Source organism: Hetaerina americana, unplaced genomic scaffold (genome assembly GCF_022747635.1).
Source record: "Hetaerina americana unplaced genomic scaffold, ioHetAmer1.1.p SCAF_9, whole genome shotgun sequence".
Taxonomy (NCBI): domain Eukaryota; kingdom Metazoa; phylum Arthropoda; class Insecta; order Odonata; family Calopterygidae; genus Hetaerina; species Hetaerina americana.
In genome coordinates this window covers 32946509-32967773 of record NW_027287538.1, presented here as the reverse complement: position 1 = coordinate 32967773, position 21265 = coordinate 32946509, and positions in this window count along the sequence as shown.

Here is a 21265-nt window from a genome sequence, read left to right as displayed (position 1 = left end):
AACCTCCTCGAGCAAGCGTGGCCTTCGTTCCAGGTTCTCGAATTAAATCGGATCGGTCTTGAGGCGAATGTATGAGTTTGTCACCCGAGGACGAAAATGGGCCCTCGAAAAATGGCATTCAATGGGATTGCTTCACTGGGGAATTGATAATTATCTCACAGTTCATCAAAAAGTAGTATCAAAGTGCATTTTTAGATCTCAAGCTCTCAATACCGCGAATTCGCCTTTATGCTTGACACCATAAAGGGTAAACCAATAGCCAGGATTATGAGGACACCAAGTAGTATTATGCATGTAGAGTTATCGGACATCCAGGTACGTTCCTAAACCCTACGATCCTCAGGGCTCATATACCCAGATATAAACGAAATAGCAATTCAAAGCCATTTTGATTCTATATCAATACAACTACATATCAAAAATCTTGGCACTCATCAGCTTGTGAATACAAAGAGGTACGCACAAAAATTAACCTCACTTTAAGTGACGGAGAGAGGTATAGATTTATTCTTGATGGTAACACATTTTCGCAAGATTCCTCTTGATTGGTGATTTTTCTTGTGAAGGTTCACGGAAGCTGTGGAAACGAGGGTACTGGAGAATGAAAAATGTGTCCAAACCAATATTCTCACGGCCTAAACCTATTCTAAATGGTATCAATGGCCAATTAAACATCATTTGTAAGGGAACTTCGACCATGATTACCTAAAACTTCGACCACCTAAAACTAAAAATATTGATACTCAAATGCAGAATTTATCTTCCACCAACAGTTATGGAGAAACTTTAAGTCTGAAGTACTGCGTTCTTAAGACTAATAACATGAATGACAAGCTAATTTATTTAGGTTTAATATTCCCTTTTTTATTTAATTCATACTTTAAAGTGCTCTTTTAGGTAATATCGTGCAAGTTGAAAATGAGTTTCAGTACCTTTCACATAGTTGAACGTGTCAAATTCAGTATACATTCCTGTATCAGTGAAATTTAATGCATACGAATTTTAGTAGTGGCATAGAGGTTTTAATTTTTCCAATCTTTAAAGCTTATAAAATCATATTTTCAAGCTCTATGTTAGTAATTATACTATAGATTAAAGTTATGAGAAAATACTTGGCAACACCATGGTGTAAACAAACAAAATATTGCAATAAAAGTCTATGATGTCTGGCAATTTGCTACCACGTTTTCGAAGTCATCAGCTTTGGTTTTTTTAAATATCATCACTGTGGCGGTTCTGAAAAATTTGTATTATTAAATTAGTACAACTTGTGTGTTATGATGCAATATTATTACATTGTTCATTTCGAAAAGGAGTTATCTTTTCGAAACGTTGCCGAATTCATCACGGCCCTATGATTTGATGAAGACGAGAAATATCTTCTTAAAACATAATTATACGAGTTAAAATTTTTTATGCATAACTTGATGAAAATTTATTGTATTATTTAATATCTGATGCCAATAAATTAATTTTTCAACTGTGTCTTTTGGCCAAAAATCAGGAAAAAATACGTGTGTGTGCGAATGGAGAAAATGGTTCTCTCAATACGGTGATGTACATTAAAGTGAAATCAAGACCTTTTCTAACTTCAATACATTCGCCTTAAGGCTGATGACCCAACAATATTTTTGCAGTACTCGATAGCTGAAAACATTTTTAATGCTTATTTGCGTTGAGTGATCGGACGTGCTTAAAATGAAGGCTCTTCCTTAAATCTATATGAAAGGGAAGTATAGAAACATATTTTTACATTAGCTTCTGTGGAGCTGGGAAACTAACACTACGTTGAGAAAGAGTTTTTCACAATAATACTGTATGTATGCGCTAGACTTAAACAAGGATATTAAAAATTTGATTGACAATGTAAATCCAAGTTATTAATCTGCTATTCAGTAGTTCGGCCTTCAAGCTTATAGGTCGGATGCCAGGAGAAGGCAATTGCGAGGGCTGATCAATATAGATTAAGTATAATTTATTTATTAACATGATTTACTTTACAAAAAATTAATTTTATATTGTTCGCTTAATGTGCAATTTACGTCATGCAAGTTTCTTAAATTTATTCTGATATTGCGTCAACAGCAGCTGCATTAGCTGGAAGTATGTTAAGTGCGCTTTCGCTTCGACTATGGAGGTAATATGCGGCGCTGCAGGGAACCTTGTCTTCCGCCTGAAAAAAAATCGTCTGTCGAGGTATCTTTAGTAATACAGGGGGCTTATGAAGTGTCTGTTCTTCCTTATAGTATAGCTAGAAGATATTTTCATGTTGTATATTTATTCGGAAAGGGGAACCAATAATTTCGTGCCTGGAGACCCAGACCCTTCTCTTACGGACGTAAACATTCACCACTCGTACGTGCGTGCATGGCGCGCTCAATGGTTTTTCGCCATGTATGCCATCACGTGGGCGCGACAGGTCGAGTAACGTTCATTCCAGGTTGTTATTCTCACCGTAATTATAGCCCGAAAAAAAGGAAGAAAGGAATGTAATAATGAATTCGTCCTCAATGGAAATTTCCCTAAACTGACTCCACAAAAACCTTTCATTCAATACGTTAATCATAGCAAAACTCGGAAGTCGCTAGTGCTTGACGTGTTGTCATGCATTCGCATTTCTCTGGAAAGCGGAAGCAAGAATTTTTATCTGGTATCCTCACAGCATTTGCTAAAGACCCACCTGTGTGTCTCAAGCAAATGCATATGGGATAATATTTTAATATATACCTATGTTATGATCTACTGTATGCTTCATATTCATGTGATTACGTCCCGGCTTCCTTTAGTCGAAAGACGAGGGTTATCCAAACGCTCACCTTCATATGATATTATGCTGTAAGCAAGAAATTTTTAAAGTTGTTATCTAAAAAACAGGTCGAAGAATTTATCTGGTAAGCCTATAGTTTTTGATACGAAATTGCCATTAAGCTAGTTATATGCAAAGTCTTTAAAGGTGGATAACAGACTCCAATAAAGGAATCAATACGTTCATTTTTGTGCTACTGCGCAGTCTAATATTACGAAAATTAGACATATTAAAAATCACTTATTTATAGAAGAATCAAAAGGCATCATTTGTATTTTATATTGAATTTTTTAAATATTATTTAAATCTATTCAATATTATTGAATTCTATGAATATTATAGTTATCTCAATAACTATAATATTCATAGAATAAAATTAGAAAATAATAATGTTTCAAAAGTTATTTATCGAATACAGAGTAATAAAAGTGATCATTCATTCTTATTTCGATGCCGTTTCTCAATTTATTTCCGTTATATATATATATTATATATAACGGAAATAAATTGAGAAACGGAAATAAATTGAGAAAAAAAGAGAAGATATATATATTATATATATATATATATATATATATATATATATATATCAAAATCATCAAGAATAATTATATATATATATATATATATATATATATATATATATAATTATTCTTGATGATTTTGATTCAGTAATACAATATTTGGAAATAAATCAGCAAAATAAAATATTTTTAAAGACATTCAAATTAGGAGGTACTCATAACTCACTAGAAGGTTTTATCGAACGTCGTTTTTCAAGCTATTCTATTGACATTTGATATAACGTCAATAGAATACATGTTTGATATAACGATAGTTTGAGGGGATCGAGATGGTGCGGGGGCTAACGTACTGGCTTCCCACCCAGAGGGCGCGGGTTCAAATCCCGGCGGTGTTGAATATTTTTCAGAGGTATCTCGATCCCTACTTGAGGTGCTTTGTGGAGGGCACTTTGAGTGAGTACGGCGTCCGTCGGATGGGACGTTAAGCTGCGGACCCCTTGGCGCCTTTCGTAAAGAGTAGGCTAATGCCGACGCCGGGTTTCTCTCCACCCTTCATCCTTTCCTGTCCATCCCCTATGGCGCAAATGACCTTAGCTGTCGGTCGCCTCCCCTAAAAACTACTACTACTACGATAGTTTGATCAAACGTCAATAGATTAAGAGGGCGCATGCGTTCATAGTGCAACCAGAGGTCACTCCAGAAAAGGTTTGAAGACATCTGGAGTTTCAAAGGAAAGGCGGCACTTTGAATCCCCGGCAAAGACAGCTGGCCCCTTTTCCTTTAAAGAATGACTACGGCCTAAACTAGAGGGAGAGAGTCGTCTGCTCGCCCGAGATATGTTGTCGGCGGTGGCACATTCCGCAAGAACGTCTGAGTGGATCGGCTCTCTAGTTTCGATGGACTCATTCGATATATTTCATTTTGGTTTCAGGCACTCCGCAAAATAGGTAAGCTTGAGGTAGACTCGGTCGGTCGGTATGCACTGTGTCAACATGATGCCACGGACAACGGGTTACCTGGGTATTGCCTTCAAAATCAACACTAAGTCAATACGCACTCTCCGGCAGTAAGTAGGTAGTTCTAAAAGTTAAATGACCCCAATGTTTTCCTTGTTAACAGGAAGTTCACTTTTTTACCCGCGTCGTCGACAAAAACACAAGTTTCTTCGATTTTCCCGCCTCGGTATCGATGATTCCCGCTTGTAAACACAAGTATGAATTACGTTTAAGTTTTTAAGACCAAACATTTTTTTCCCTCGAGACTGTGAGTAGAAAAAAGTGTGTGGTTGAGCTTAAAAACCGGGAAATCAAAATTTTAAGGTTAAATATTGATTTTTTACGATGGAATATAAGCTACTTTTGAATATTTTGCGTAATAAAATTGGTTTTTGAAACTTACCACACAAATCTCGCGTGCATCGACGAGCGCGTTACCCAACGGAGTAAATTCGATAGTTGAGCTACTGACATAAATTTAATTGCTAAAATATTTGCTACTGGAATCATGATAAAGAAAAAAATTACATATTAGGAGACGAGAAAATTTCGAAAAACTTTTTCTTATTAAAACGACTAAATAATCAAATATTTGCAGAGATCAGGGAAAAAGTTTGATTCGAAGAAAAATGACCTTGTTGAAAGTAAAACCTTGACAAAATATCTTTTAAAATCATTTAAAGCCTCTGTCTTACTCTGCCACAGCCTCTACCGTTTCCCCCTATTAATGTTGAAGTACTCTAGGAATTGAACGCCAGAATCATTCATTTTATTTGTAAGAAACGAACAATGAATCACTTTCTCAGTACTTTGACCGAGTTAACAAAACTGAGAATTCGCGCATATTTTGTCACCGTAATCAGGTTTTTGTGTTTCCTTGTTCCGGCTCGTTTATTGAACTCGCCTTCTGTCTATTGTCCGCTTCCAGCCAGTTGCATCACGAAGGAGACTCGTGACAAAGGAGGTGGAATGGGAAAGATATGGCCCGGCTTCCGAGTATCTCACTCACGATTAGTGCCAACGGTCTATTATTAGGCGACAGCGTGACGAGGCGATTTCTTCGGATGGCTGTGGTTGCGTAGCCAACTACTAGTGCACATCTCTAGCATTGCATCTATTTCATTACCATGCCATGGGATATAGGACGTCAGCCGGAACACTATTTTTTTCTAAAATCCATCGATTATAATGACTTTAATGACTCGTAATGTTCAAGTGTTTCTTTAATTTTCCTGGAAACCATCCCCGGTTTGCCTAGCCGAATTTGGAGTTTAAATTACATGTGGTGAAAAAAATTTGCTGATTTATCTTCATCTCCATCAATTCAGGACATCATAAAAAAATAATGCATGAATTGAATTCATGAAAATGGAGCAAGAAAGTTTGTGCTCCAGGAATTACATGCATAAAAATACGTTAAAATCATTAACTCCTCTATATTTTCGCGGTTGAAAACGAACATTTTTCTTTTAAGTAATTTCTGAATTTTAATTTTCTATTTTCGTTCTGAAGTCATGCTCATTAAAAAGTATGAATACCAATGAAAATAATTCGACCTTCTGCGTAGCCTAATCACGGCGTGCGGGATAATTATCCGATTTCTCTCGGAAGGGAATAATTCCAGGGATATTATGAAAATATCCTTTAGATTTAATTCACTCACATCCATGATTACATCTAAACATTACAATTTATTTTACTGTATGGCGATCTGAAGTAAAAATTTTCCTTTTAGAAAAATTCGAATTTTTGATGCATTTATTTTTGTTAAAAAAATGTGCAGAAAGTGAACATGAACACGCGTGCGAAAAATTCGTTTTCACCGCCAAATTAAAGAAAAACAAGGTTTTTGATATACGTGGGTAAATAGATACCTTCTGGTTGCCAGTTTTTTACGAGCAAATCATGGGTAAGGACAGCTTCGGTTACATAATTGAAAACCTGCTGTCCTTACACCGCCCAACAAGAGCACTCTGCAAGTCGAGGCTGTGCAGTAGATACACATCTCATTGTCCTCCTGAAGGACTTCAGAGTAACTCCATAGAAAGGAATTATATAAGTTAAGAAAACTGTTCCCTGAAGCATACTTGGAATAGTGATTTTTGTGTTTAGCAGCTTATCATCATACATATGTCCCTATTTAATTACACTAATCTGTTCTCTTTGTTTCTTCCATCATTGATGATCCTATCCCCTAAATACCAAAAGTCTTCCATTTTTCAGTTCCGTCCTTGACTCGTATAATTTTAAAAGTCTTAATTTTCTTGCTTTTATTGCAAAGCATTACGTTTAATTTAATTTTTGAGATTCGGAAATAAGCAATAGGTATTTTGAATGCGATGGTTTCCGGGACGCATTTTTTTCTTCTTCTTTTACCTATATCTCATAAGATCCTTAGCTGACCATTAAATTCGCAAATTCAAATGGACACCATGGCAACAGGGCAGCTTCTTCAAACGAGCCGGCGTGCCAGCACAGCTATTATTGTCCACGTTAAAGTAATCCGCGAAAGACCGAAGCGAATTAATCAAATTAAGAGTGTTCTTTGAATCTTAAAAGCTATGTCAATTATACATATGATATTTCTTAAGAACTTCAATACACATTTCAGAATGATTTGATTTAAAATACAGTTCGCACACAGATTTTACTACCACCTATGAAGAAAATAAACTAATGCAATACCGCGGGCTGGAATTAGCAAAAAGAAACTTTGGAACGCCAATCTATAGCAATTCATACAACTTCGGCTTCTATATTTTAAGTTTCAGCCATCAGTTATTGCGAATTTCCCCTTAACGAAGCTATCACATATTAAGTCAGTAAAAAATACTACAAGGTAATAGCGTGGTGTACGATCATATGCGTTATTAGCATAAAGGCGATTTCCTAGATTTGCATCGCCATTTAGACTTATCGTCACTTTTGCGATTCAAAAATTCAAAATTCACATCCAAATTCATCTACTCCATTCAAATTCGTTCCCGCCCCATCATTCTGGTAAATGATCAATTATAGGCAGGGGAGTATGACTTGGCTGACTGTCTTCGCCTGTAAAAGCGAGTTGAATTTCTAATAGGTAAACGGGGATTTAGAACAGGAATGAATGTTGGATTGGAACTGATTCAAGTCGGATTTGTGGACGATGGCGTTTGAGCCTTGCTGGTCGGTTTTAGAATTGACTATACTCCTGAGAATGTTACATAATCACTTGAGGATTAGACGGATGTGAATATTAGATTAGGAAGTAATTCCCTGTATGTTGGGAGTATTTCAGATGACAATGGACGAAGAATTGCGTCATATAAAGTAACATTTGCAAAAAGAGAGGATTTATGAATGATACTCCGAATCGAGATGTACTATTGGTGATAAGATAAGTGAAGAATAGAATATGGTGCTCGGAAGTGTATGTACGCTCTTGTCCTTGAGAAGAATAAGTCTCCAGAGGAAGACAATTGATTAAGTGTAGAGGCAGGGGAAGAAGGCAGAAAAAGTTGATGGGGGAGATACTGAGTGGTTATCAGGCTGCTATAGAAAGAAAATATTGAATCCATATTTGAAAGGGAAACTTGCAAAAGCTTGGAAAAGCATTTTAGAAAATATTAAGAAGGATGTTGAGTGCCTGGGAAAATGCATTACAAAGAGAAAATGAAGCTTCTTCGTTCATTATAATAAAACAGTAAAGTAACGCAAGAATAGTAAAAACAGTAAAATGGTGTTCATGGACCCTTATAACCCTTACCTTCATATTGGGACTATTTTTTCCCATTAATTAGTCGATTGTGTAAAAGAGTCTCTGACAGAATGCTATATCAAAGCGCTGATATTCTCATAGTAAAAAGGATTTCCTTTGTCATGATGATCGAATTCGATTGGGGAATGAAATTCAAATTAATTTTCATGTTACTCTTGCAAAGGTAAATTAATTGTAATAAAAGGTTAATTGGCATTGTAAATGGAGCTCTTTGGTATTTTAACCTCTCCTAATAGTTACCGTTTCGTTGTTTGTATTTTTATTTACATGCTAAATTAATTGCACCTTGCGCACCGATTTTACGCTGGAATGCAGAGAACACATTGATTTTCAATAATTTCACATTCTTCATTTTAATATAGCCATAAGAAGTGTCCCTCCCATGGCCTACGACCTTGGCATGGTGGAAATGATAGGGCGTTCTGTTAGTCCATAGAGCTGAACTGGTGGGGGCAATGATATCCTCCTGATGGGGCCCCCAAGCCCCATAGGTGGAAGGGTAGGAGCCAAACGAAAGGTAGTCCTCGCAGCGTCTATTTCTAAGTGAGGTGGCTGCGAAGGCGTCTGACCCCAGTGGGTGATGGTGTCAAGATGGGCCAATGAGTGATGGTGTCAAGTTAAAAACACTATTGCGGAACGTAACGGTAAACCAACTCAATTATGCTTCCCCTGATAAGTATGAACGGACACAAAGAAAAAATGAACCCTGGTAACTACGGGATTCGGCCCACCCTGGCCCAGGGTGTCGTGCCCATCAGCTGGGGAGGAAGGCGAGGATATTTTTAAGAGATAAAATCAGACCTAGGCAATCGATTTTATATCCACGAGTATATACCGACAAGTAGCCATCAGGAGGGAGTAGAGAGTTTTCCCAATGAAGTAGAGGAAACAATTGTGAACTTGCCAGGAAGGAAACACCTAATGGTAATGTGGAATTGGAACGCAGTGGGCGAGGAAAGGAATGGGAGAAAGAGATATAGGAGAGTACGGTTTAGGAATTAGAAATGATCGTGGAGAGAAAGCAGTCAAGTTCTGCATAGGAAGGCCTTTGGTAATAGCTAACACCCGTTCCAGCATTATCACAGGCGTAGGGACACATGGATATGCCGGAAGAAACAGGCAGGTACCATTTGAGTTACGTCATGGTTCGACAGATATGTAGAAAACACGTCTTCAAGTCACTCAGCCTCCTGGAGGCGGATGCAGATTCGGATTCATCATTTAACTGTCATAAGATTTCATTCATAGCGCAAGGGGATCTAGGTGAGTGAAAAAGGACAATCTTGAAGTTTAGCTGGTGAAGTAAGGAACACCAAGAATAACTTATTAACTATCTTAATGAGTATAGGGGAATAAAAATGGTGTGAGGAAGGTGGGTGAAACATAAGAACGATATATAAATAGTAGGAAAGGGAATAATTTGAGTGGTGGAGAATGAGATAATGAAGAAATCATGGGTCACGGGAGAAGATAGAAGACAATAGGAATAAAATGAAAATACGTTAACAGGGAAATTGGAAGGGAAATCACATACTATCACTAAATAATATGCTAAAGTGAGATTCTAATAGGGAAAAGGAAAAATGTTGGAAAGATCAGTGCGATGATATAAGAAATAGTAGAAGCGCTGCATGTACGTGTACAGGTATATATGAAGTGAGGAGGTAAGGACTATGCATACTAAAAGAGACAAGACAGGAGAGTTTATTATACATTTAGTAGAGGTTCAGAGACAGTCGAAATAATACACGGACGAGCTTTATGTTGAAGATATAAGGCGATTATATAAGACATAGAAAGTATATGCGACGCAGATGAGGATAGTTTAGGTTCAGGATTACTAGATTGTGAGGTAGAAAGAACGCCAAGAAAGTTGAAGTCGAGAAAAGCAGTAGAAATAAATAATATTCGCACAAAATTACCAAAGAGCTCAAGGATATAGAAAGGAAGGGGATTTTTGAACTCTTACGCAGGAATTTGGGAATGGGAGTTCGCGAATTTCCTTAGTTAAGTTTCCGATCTGATAAATTATAAAATATCCATACGACGATTAATTCAATTCCACTTAGAGCAAAAGTAGTTCTAAGAATCTTCAATTTAAGGTTTCAAAATAATTCGGAACATCACTTAGGAGAAGAACAGTGTGGATTTAGAAAGAGAACGCTTGACGCCACTGCAGTGATAAGCACATTGGTGAAAAGGAATGTTGAATATAATCAATGTGTGCATATTTGTTTTGTGGGTTTGTGTGTTGAGGATGGCATTCGAACTTGTTGAGCGGGCAAAGTTAACGGAGAATTTGCGGAAAATAGGAATGAAATGGACGGATTTGGCGATTCATTCGAAACTTTAACATGAATTAAGCTACGGGGTAGGCTTACGGGGTAGAGGAAGGAGGTAGCATATCTTAATAGCATGAAGTTAGATCGATGCTAAGAATAAATGAAGGAAAAACTTTGTAGGACAAAGAAAGAGGGGGTTCTTCCGAGCCTTAAAAGTAAGTGGTCGTCCGGAACCGCCCAAAACGTACCTTTATATAGGTATTATACCTGAAACGAGTACAGGTAAGTGGTCTGAAATTGGGAGGTGGGACTGGGACATTTCTTGAAAACTAGTTCAAATTTTTCAGTATTCCTGGAAATAACCACGGTACGACGGTAGTGTTTACCACTTTTTCCCAACTCGTTTGCCTTATTCAACTTATCGTAATAGATTCTCATTCATGGTGGGAAAAGGCTTTTCACTTCCGTCTTCATTCCTACTGACCTACCATTCTCCCTTAAATGACATTTTTCAGCAATCTTCCATCGTTTAATATTTTCCGCATTCACTTTTATGTCATTTTCGTATTTTCTCCACATTCTTTCTCTCTTCCCTTGTGTTCGATGTATAAATGGTAACGCTACAGCTTCATGCAAATCTATTACCATAGAATTATCGAATTTTCAAAATTGAAATACAAATAGGCAAAATAGTACGTGGTAACATCTTATTTATACCAAGGCTTAAAGGCATTTTTAGGGTGTTTTGGGTCATATACCGTCAAATTCTCGCGTGCCTTTATGAACGATATCAATTTACTGGTAGTATTGACTTCTGTAGAAATCTGGTGATTTCTGATTTCGGGAATGTGATGTACCAAATTTGCATTACGTTCTCGTTACTCGTTAATAAATTACATCGAATACTCGGCCCGTTATCCTCGCCATCTTAATTAGAGTATGTAATTCCACAACTCTGCTATTCCCGCAGCTTATGCACTTCTTCGTCTTCTTCTTTAAGATTAAAATTTCCATTCTTTTCCGTGCCTTCCTGTGCCATTATGAAATCAACAGAACTCAGTATATCATTATCCCATGTCTCAAATGTAAACTTTTTGAGGCATGCGATTTTCACCGTCAATTAAATCTTAACATATCTCTTCTTTGAGCCTTTGTTCACATTTTTCTTTTATTTATGCAATCCAATTCACGTACATGCTTATTTTTCTCAGAAATACAGTCAATATGCGTGAATTTTTCGAGTTAATATTCTATGATCTCTTCCACCGTTGTCTTTAACTTTGGATTGTCGATACCTCATCAATTGACCTCTCTTCTCTATGACATATATTCTGATTGTTATCTCCTAAGAACTCGTCTGTCCATCACAAATCAGAAAGTTGCCTTAAGCGTATACTATTCTCATGTTTGCTCTAGAATCAAGTAAGTACCTCGTCGTAGCTCGGGAACATTCGCCTCATACTTCTTGTCTATTTAAGTTGCAAAAGAGGGTAAGGAGGATTTTTGCCGGAGTGAATAAAATTGGCAGCTGTAAAAAGTTTTTAATTTTACTGCTAGCTTGAATATTTATTTTTTACTTTATTATACACCTGGAACAAATTAATATTGAATGGTTTTCAGTATGGTTTTGAACAAAAGAAACTAGCTATAGAACTAGACTCACAACTTGAAATTTTTCTCAAAATATACTCTATAGGGTCTAAATGATTTTACTATTTGCCAACAACATTAATAAATATTGAATCGTTTTCAACTTTTAGAGTAGAGAAAATGCTCTTTTAACTTACCTTATACTTGTTTTACTGATTACTAGGCAAAATAAAATATTATTATGTCATCTAAATAGTTTAATTGATTAAAATTTATTCCGTGCATCTCTCAATGAGCGTGTGACAGTGTTTCCAGCATGGGATGTAATCAATAAATAAAAAATGGAAGTAGTTGCTGAGTCAGGTGAAATGTAAAGGAAGCGGTGGAGTTTCTAGGCCGCTGAATTTCTATTCGTAGGAGCCTTTAGTGAATAGACGTGCCGGGAAATTCAGACAACGAGTGGGTTCTTGTTATTTTACGTAACAAGTACGTTGCGTACTTACCATTCGATCAATGCTCTAAGTGTTTCCAATTAAATGTATTAGAGCGCGGTTTCAAGGTCTCCATGAAAAGGCGATCTCTATAGTTAACTGAGTTTATATAACTGATTTATTTTTGTCCCAGTTATGAACCAGGATTTCCCTCTACTGCTTCTAAAGGTTCTTTGCATAATGCTCCTGCCTTATCAAATAATATTAACCAATATATGACACGGTTTTACTATGTCTTGTTTGCTCATGGGGATGGTTTGATATTCCCCCTTCCCCGCACTCGTTTCCAAATATGGAAACTACATCTCCGGATTGCAAATAGGGTTTCTTTTGAATATTCGAATTTTCTAACATTGTATGCGGATAGCTGCGTTAAACGGTTTACTATATATTTCAGTAGTCAAATCCCCGTAGATACGTGTATTTTAGATAAACCAACGGAAAGTGATGCTGTTTCAAGATTTTAAGTACACATGTTCAATGCCATCGTATAGCATTTTGTAGGATTTGATTTAATGCCTGTGCTGAGACAACGCCGTCCCATCTTTTACATCTCGGGGCTGATATAGCACGCTCTTAATAGGAATTTTTCTAAAGTTAAAGAAAAAAGTCATGAAATGAAGCAAAAGAATTGAGTGGTAAAAATTAGTCAATGTTGGATAGGATTTAGGATTCCTTCACAGCGATACAACCTAATATGTAATATGAATATGAGAGGAGGAAGATGGACTAAGATGAATGTAATAGCCCCTTTATCATAAACGAAATTGCTAAGAAAAATATGAAAACTTCAGGTCAATCAGTCTGACAGCCCGTGCATTGACGATTATGACAAGAATAATCCACCAATGAATGGGATAGTAGAAAGTGAAAGTGTTTACATGAGGGCCGCTATTGTTTTTAAAGGAGTAGAAGAATAGGAGTCTATTCTTGTCCTCACTCATTGTAGAGAAGAGGATTTGGAAAGATCAGCAGACGTATATTGCATTTTCTGAACTGGAGGAAGCTTCTGGGAACGTGAACTGGAGTATGATGATGGAATATGATCCTAAAGGAAATTAAATTGAACTACAAAGACAAGAGATTTTGATGTGCTCTATATAGGAAGCAGGCGGCTGTGATTATGTGTAGTGAAATCAGGGAAGGAGCTAGAATAAAGAAATGAGTAAGAAAGGATTACTCAATACCACCCTTGATATTTAATGTGGAGGTAGATGAGGCAATTAGCGAGATGAAGGAATAAAGAAGTGGCATCTAAATATGTGAAAGAAAGCTACGTATGGTACGATTTGCGGACTAAATAGCTATATTGGCAGAGAAGAAAGAAGACCTTATAAGGATAATAGCAACCATTGAGATGAAAATGAGTAAATAAAGCCACAAGTTAAACAATATTAATGCTAAGTTTACTGTCTGAACTCGAAGAAGGGCAGATAATTTCCACATTAAACTATAGAAAGTCATGCTGGAATAAAAGGAACAGTTTTCCTATCTCGGCAACAGAATCACTAGTCATGGAAGAAGTAGGAAAGATAAAGCAAGCAGAATAGAAATGTCAAATAAGGTGGTCTCTCGGAAGAGGAATGGTATCCGTAAGCGAGAATCAGGTGATATGAAATATCGGTGAAAGGAGATATTATGGGATAAAGGGACAGGTAGGGAACAGAAAAGTTTGTTGGGGAGCTACTATAAACCCTTGCATTGATAGCCCGTTCTGATTACATTAACTTCATATATAGATTGCGGATTTGAGTCGATAGCGAGAGAAAAATGCGTCAGTTACAGGATTCAGGTTTTTTTATCGTCTTTAGTTTCGTTGATATTCAATTGCTCGATTGATGACAGCAAATATCGATTGAAAGCTCGCAATAAGCACTGGTCGCCAGCATTGCACAGTACAAACCAAGCAGTATTCAGGGGAGAAAAGTTGGCAGAATCCATCCGTTGTGGCTACTTTTTTAAATAATTTATGTTCTCATTGAGATTTTACAGAAATGTATAGCATTTCAGTTTTTGGCGGCAGCTACACTGATTGAAAAAAGCGTTTAGGGAACTTGAGAGGCTGATTGTTGCATTACATATCACCATGTTCTTGATTTACGTTATTCGTCCTTTTTATAATGTTACATCTTATATTTCGAGAAAAATGGGTATTAAATATAAAGAGGAGAACATTAAGGCGCTAGGGAACAAAATTTATCCTTCACGACTGTCCCCTGATCAAGGACGTCCTTGTACGAATACGAGAGCGTTATAGACAAATCCAAGCGAATGAGAATCTTTTTGCTGTAACTAAAGCTGTACCTCAGTTGCCGCAAACTTTTCCCGTGCTAGACTGGTCTTCCCATTCTACTCTCAACATGGAGAAAATAAATGCGAATTTTCTGCGGCGTTACATCAAAGAAACTTGTTTATATCAAGTAAATAAGGAAGAAATAATCGGACGATTATTTAGCAAAAGGCGTTATTTCTTATTTCTTTGATAAATTTTATAGTATTCTTGAGGCTCATAAATTTACAAACTTAGAAATTACTCGTTTTTTTGTTTGTATTCCTCTTTTTCATAACTACTGTTAAAGTTATCTTGGCGTGCAAAGTATGGTTATTAGTTTAGCTAACTGTTACACTAATCAACGTGAGAGTAAAAGTGATCAAATTGCTTGGAAAATGTATTGGAATTTTTCTATTTGCATACGTATTATATATCACAAGTACGTCGATATTTTTAAGAACAAGTATTCGAATTTACCTATGATATAAACTTAAGTAATGGCGTTTAAAATGGCAGTCCATTCATGTGCTACTTTTTACGAGAATCGCATTTGGATTTAACTAGTGTATTTTCCAATCAAGTTAGAAATAATTGATGGGTTGATTTAAAAATTTGTTTCGAGCAATGCTCTTTAAAAAACTGTCCCCTCAAAAGTAAACTGTACTCTTAAGTCCATAAATTATATCCATTTGTATTTTTTAGTACTGCAGGTACTTCCTCGGAAGTCTACAAACTAACTTTCCTCCACTTTCTTGTGCGCTTTCTATATAACACTGATAGTAAAATGAGACATGATTTCATCAGGTTTACGGGTAACATATTGTATTTTCAGTAAAAAAACATGTCTGCGAATACAATTGGTTTTGGATTTTCTTCTAATATTCATACATAATAGTAGCCTGAAAGATAATCGGAATCTAGCGCACTTAAACTTGGCTAATACGTAAAATAATTGGTTTCTGGCGTAACTTTATGGAACCGATTCATTATAAATAAATGAAAGGACTAACTTTGTAGTTCCACACGAACGATTTATTCACACAACCCGGGTCGTGTGAATAAATCGTTCGTGTGGAACTACAAAGTTAGTCCTTTCATTTATTTATAATACGTAAAATGTAAGGTCTTGATAATGAGTAGCATTTTTAATTTTTCCTACGTCATATATCAATCCCAATCCAATGTCTAAAAACACTTTTCCAGTCCCCATCCATTTCCATCGGCACTTGCACACCCTGCCATTCACTGTATAACATGTACACGAGAATTATTACATCGCGAAAGTGCATCTTCGGCTTAGTGCAAAGGGAAAAAATAAGATTACTAGACCTCTTCATCTGTTAGCTTAAATACTAGTCTTTCACCTGTTCTATTTGAGATCAAAATCAAATGAAACTTAAGCAAATGAACATTAATGGCACACGCTTTAGTTCTATATTTATATTTCTTCATTTTATGAACACCTTGAAGTCGAAATTTTCCAATTTAATTAAAAATTGACATGCAGAACTTTTTAACTGAATACAAGTTTCACGAAACAATTTGCGGCTCACTGAGACGCAACATGAACAGGCATTTCTTTTGCTGTCTCGAAAGAGGTTAGAGGTTGGAAGCCAAAACAAAATTCACAGTGAATCTTTTAATTCGTGAAGTAGTGCTCAAATTAAATTTCTTTAATGGATTCCTTCCACGAGATCAAGCCAGAAACAGGAGCACAAATTACCTACTCCTTACTGCCAAATTATTAAAGACCATCCAGACACTACTCTACAGTCCTCATACTCACTGCCGCACACATAAATACTTATTTCAGGGCATGGGATAGTATAACACTGATAAAAAGCATTCATAACTTTCACATACTGGACAGGTCACATTGTAAAAACGAGCTTATCATTCCGATGATATTGGATCGATTCCAGGGGATTTTTTCTCATAGTTGCAAAGCAATTTACAATCCCATGTCATGGATGGATGTGGATAGTCCATATCCATGATGTAAAATTAGATCAGCTAGTGGCACATAAATTTTGATTCCGATAAATGATACTACAAACATCATTATTTCATGCAAATTTCGTAAAAATCCTATGCACAGTACTGCTTATATTATTTTATTTATTAGGTAATCTACCGGTTAAGGTAGGTTTTTGGATGGACACAACTACTACATATATATTTTGTGACTCCTAACAAAACACAAAATCTAGCATCCCACTCTACATCAGATCCCTCTTCATCTCTGAGTACTTCCTTCCTCTCTTCATCCCGTCCAACATCCCTATCCTCTTCCTTCCCTTTCCTCGTTTGCCTAACATTCTCCCCTCTGTTACACTCTTCAACATCCCACTGCTGGTTAATACCCCCTTCATCCACTTTTCCTGCCTCCATAGAGTTTCTCCCAACAAACCCCTCTCTTCGCCCACCATACCATGTACTTCGTCATTTGTTTTCATCTCTGTCCATTTCACCTTCTCCTGCGAGGAAAAAACAAATGAAGAAGTACTTGGTATGGTGGGCGAAGAGAGGGGTTTGTTGGGAGAAATCCTATGGAGGCAGGAAAAATGGATGGTGTATTGATCGCCAGTGGGGTGCTGAAGACTGTAATAGAAGGGAGAATGTTAGGCAAACGAGGAAAGGGCAGGAACAGGGTAGGGATGGTGGACGGGATGAAGGAAGGAAGTACTCAGAGATGAAGAGGGACCTAAGATAGAGTAAGTTGCTGGATTGCGTTTTGTTAGGAGTCACAAAATATTTATTTGGCAGTTGTGCCCATCCAAAAACCTACCTTAACCGGTAATATAATAATTATATATATATATATATATATATATATATATATATATATATATATATAACAGTAACACAGTATATAACAGTAACACAGAAGTGTTGAATAACAAACTTTGACAGCAACAAACAATATAAGAACACATAAAAAGATCACTCACACGTTATTTCTTGATTCGATGGAAGTTCTTAAACAATAAGAAAAAATAGTTAAATAAATAAAAAGAGGGCAATACAACGACGCTGGTGGTGCTCCAGGAAGATATAGGAACTAAATATTGTGACACAGAGCATAAGCCCAACTAGGCGACCTCTGAAAAATAAAGCCGCTTGAAAAAACGGCAAGGCATGCTGTCGTCGTTCAACTCCGTCTTCATCGGATTCAGTCATTACTTCTATTTCTTCCGATGAAGATGGAGTTGAACGACGACAACATGCCTTGCCGTTTTTTCAAGCGGCTTTATTTTTCAGAGGTCGCCTAGTTGGGCTTATGCTCTGTGTCACAATATTTAGTTCCTATATCTTCCTGGAGCACCACCAGCGTCGTTGTATTGCCCTCTTTTTATTTATTTAATTATTTTTTCTTATTGTTTAAGAACTTCCGTCGAATCAAGAAATAACGTGTGAGTGATCTTTTTATGTGTTCTTATATTGTTTGTTGCTGTCAAAGTTTGAAATATATATATAGATTTATATATAAATATATATATACTCATTCATTGACTGCTAAACTACTATCCTATCCTCTTGTGTGTTGTCTAATTCTCCTTTGGTGGGTGAAACAGCTCCCTAGCGCCATCTCTTGGCCAAAGAATCGGGGTACTCAGTTGCTTATCGCATCGCAGATCTCAGGGTAAATTACTTTTCCTGAATAGCTCAAGTGGTCAGAACATCCGCCCGGCAAGTGGAAAGACCCGGCATTCAAGTCCCGGTCTAGGAAATATGTTTACACTTGTGATTTTCCTGATTCCGCCTTCCCCACGGAAGGCGGAATCAGGAGAATCACAAGTTTAAAAATATTTACTATATATATATTTATTTATTTACGGAGGAGTTTTAAATTGCCTTGTGGTTTTCCAAACTATTCTGTTGATACTGATTTCTCACTTGCATTCAGTGTAGGTAAAACTAACAAATAAGGCCTCCGTTTATTGCAGCGGGGGTTTAATTATGTTTCTCTTTGAGACTTTCTTTGTGGATATTATCATTGTTGTTGAAGATACAACCTGCAACGGTCGTGAAACCACGAAAAACAACGAAGGGCAAAACGCTTAATTCGTAGCTAATACCGAAAAGCAGCTCTCAAGTCAACCAACGCTAGAAAAACTCGCCTTTCATAAATTATAGGAGAAAATGTAGATAAACCAAAGCCATTTCTAAAAATCTGAAAGTAAACTAGGTATGAAATTATGTGAAGCATACGTATTTGAAAAATCCACAGGGACAAGAATTTAGAAGGAGAAAGGCATTGAATTCCACACTTAAAAGAGTGAAAAAAATCAAATACTGATGCTCACTTTAAATAATTCAATTAGGAAATCGAATAAAAAACTAAACAGGGCAGTAATTACACGCTAAAAGGAAACCATTAAACTAGCCGCTGAATGCCGATTTCTCTCCACTGCTGAGCTGGAAGTTAACTCCCATTTTACCAAGAGACGTAAATCGGCTTAGTATTTTATCATTACATTCACGTTGGCTCTCTTTGTTCGTTGAAAGTTCTGAAAATTCGTCAAAAGGGAATACTAGGATTCCAAGGAGTGGTCTAAAAATTTCTCAAGGAATAATATGATCATTTCAAGGTTGAGTCCAAAACTGAAAAAGAGATAGATTCTCCATTAGATGTGCACGTTAAAGTAAAAGTGTAGGATGGTAACCCCTAAGCAAAATGATTTTTACTAGATTTTGAAAGGTCCAAAATGTTACCGAGACTCAATATTTCCTCGGAGGACGCACAAATAAAGAAAAAAATAGCTAGGAACACTTGGGGATAATTTTGAATAACGCCATATAAGTATTTGGGGTTTCTGTTGAAAAATGTTGCAACCAGACCATCAAAAAATAAATTTTTATTGTATAGCTCTAGAAACATTTTCAAGGGACAGGGAGTTTGCGTACAAAACGTTTGTTACACCGATCCTAGAACATGGTTCAGCAGTTTGGGACCCCATATTTATCTGGCCATACTAAAAAAATCGGGAAGGCCAAAGGAGAGCGGCGAAGGTCGTGATGGCTAATTTTAAAATAATACCAACCCAAGAGGAAATGGTAAAAAAGGAGTATGGGAATGTCAGAAGCAAAGGAGAAACATCGCCAGCCTAATGACTATGTGCAATATTTATGTGGGAGAAACAGTCTGGCTAAGTCTTTTTGAGAGGATAAAATAATCAGCTTATGTATTTAAGAAGACCATGATTGGAAAATTGACCCTCCAAAACAGGGAATTTGGTGGAGTTAACACTTTTTTCAACTGGTGGAAGACTGGCAGAAAATGTATGAAATCCATCACCAAAACATTCCTAAGTTCTTTAAGAAACTGTTAAAGAACCAGTCTGGTATTACATCAAAGGTCTAGTGTATTTATTCTTTTTTTTCAAATGTATATTCATTTCCTATGCTGATGTTGAATTATACAAGCATGTGGATATGGTGGCTTTGAATGTAAACCTATCTGTGTTGTATCTAGACTACAACGTCAAGTTTTAATGTAATGTATGAGTATTTACTATTATTATTATTATTATTTTTGCGGTGGTATTTGAATGGACGTTGACTGAACAAGCTTACGTTAATTAGCTTCACATAACCTGTCTTCCTTCATTCCGTTCTAGAGTATCGCTATTGCTCTTCTCCCCCCTTCATTGTTTGTCTAACATTATCCCTTCTGTCGCAGTTGTCATCATTCCATCTCCAATATAACAATAACAACTGCCCAAAAATATCATACCTTCTGAGTTTTCATTTGACATTTTTCCACGAAGAACCTAATTGCGTAATTATCCTCAATTCTTTTCCGTTATTGTTGGTTCTACTCGTACTTGGTGATGAATAAATCTTAAACATAGGAGTAGGATGAATTCATGACACTAGTGGCTTTCGAGGTTTATCTCACTGTCTAATGATGCGTCGTGAAATGGAAGCGAATGCTTTATACTAAAGTCCTGAATGACAACATAGTATTTCCTGAGAGCCACCAATATAATGAACAAATGAAATGATATACGCATATATATTTTCAGCGTTTATATTTTATCTATAAACGGTCGAGGTTCGATGTGAAGTTTGGCACGATGCAAATTAGAGCGCTGGCTTCGTGACTGCTCATCGGAATGTGAACCTCCCAGAGGATACACGAGCTCAGGCAAAATATCTTCAAATGAACATTATGCTCGATCATTGCAATGATTTTTGCGAAGTCTCTCGGGTCGGTCGCTTACGCTTTTCGTTTCGTAAGCCAAAGCGTCCGAGAGCGTAAGAGGTACGCTTTCGTCTGGCCTCCCAGAATCTTAATCCCTGATCCCGTTTGCCTACCCTTCTCATTCCCTCCGCCTCGGTTCTTCACTCTTGCATCCCCTCCAACTCCCGCACCTCCCCGCCGACCGCACCTGACTCGTCATTGAAGACGCGGATCAGCTGACCGCAGTCCCCCCCCCTTTCACAGTGGTGTGCGGACAGGTTCAGGGGAGGGGGACGTTACGAGGGTTGAGGCACTGAGTTCACTTCGCATATGCCAGACCTGCCCCTCCGAGGGTATGGCC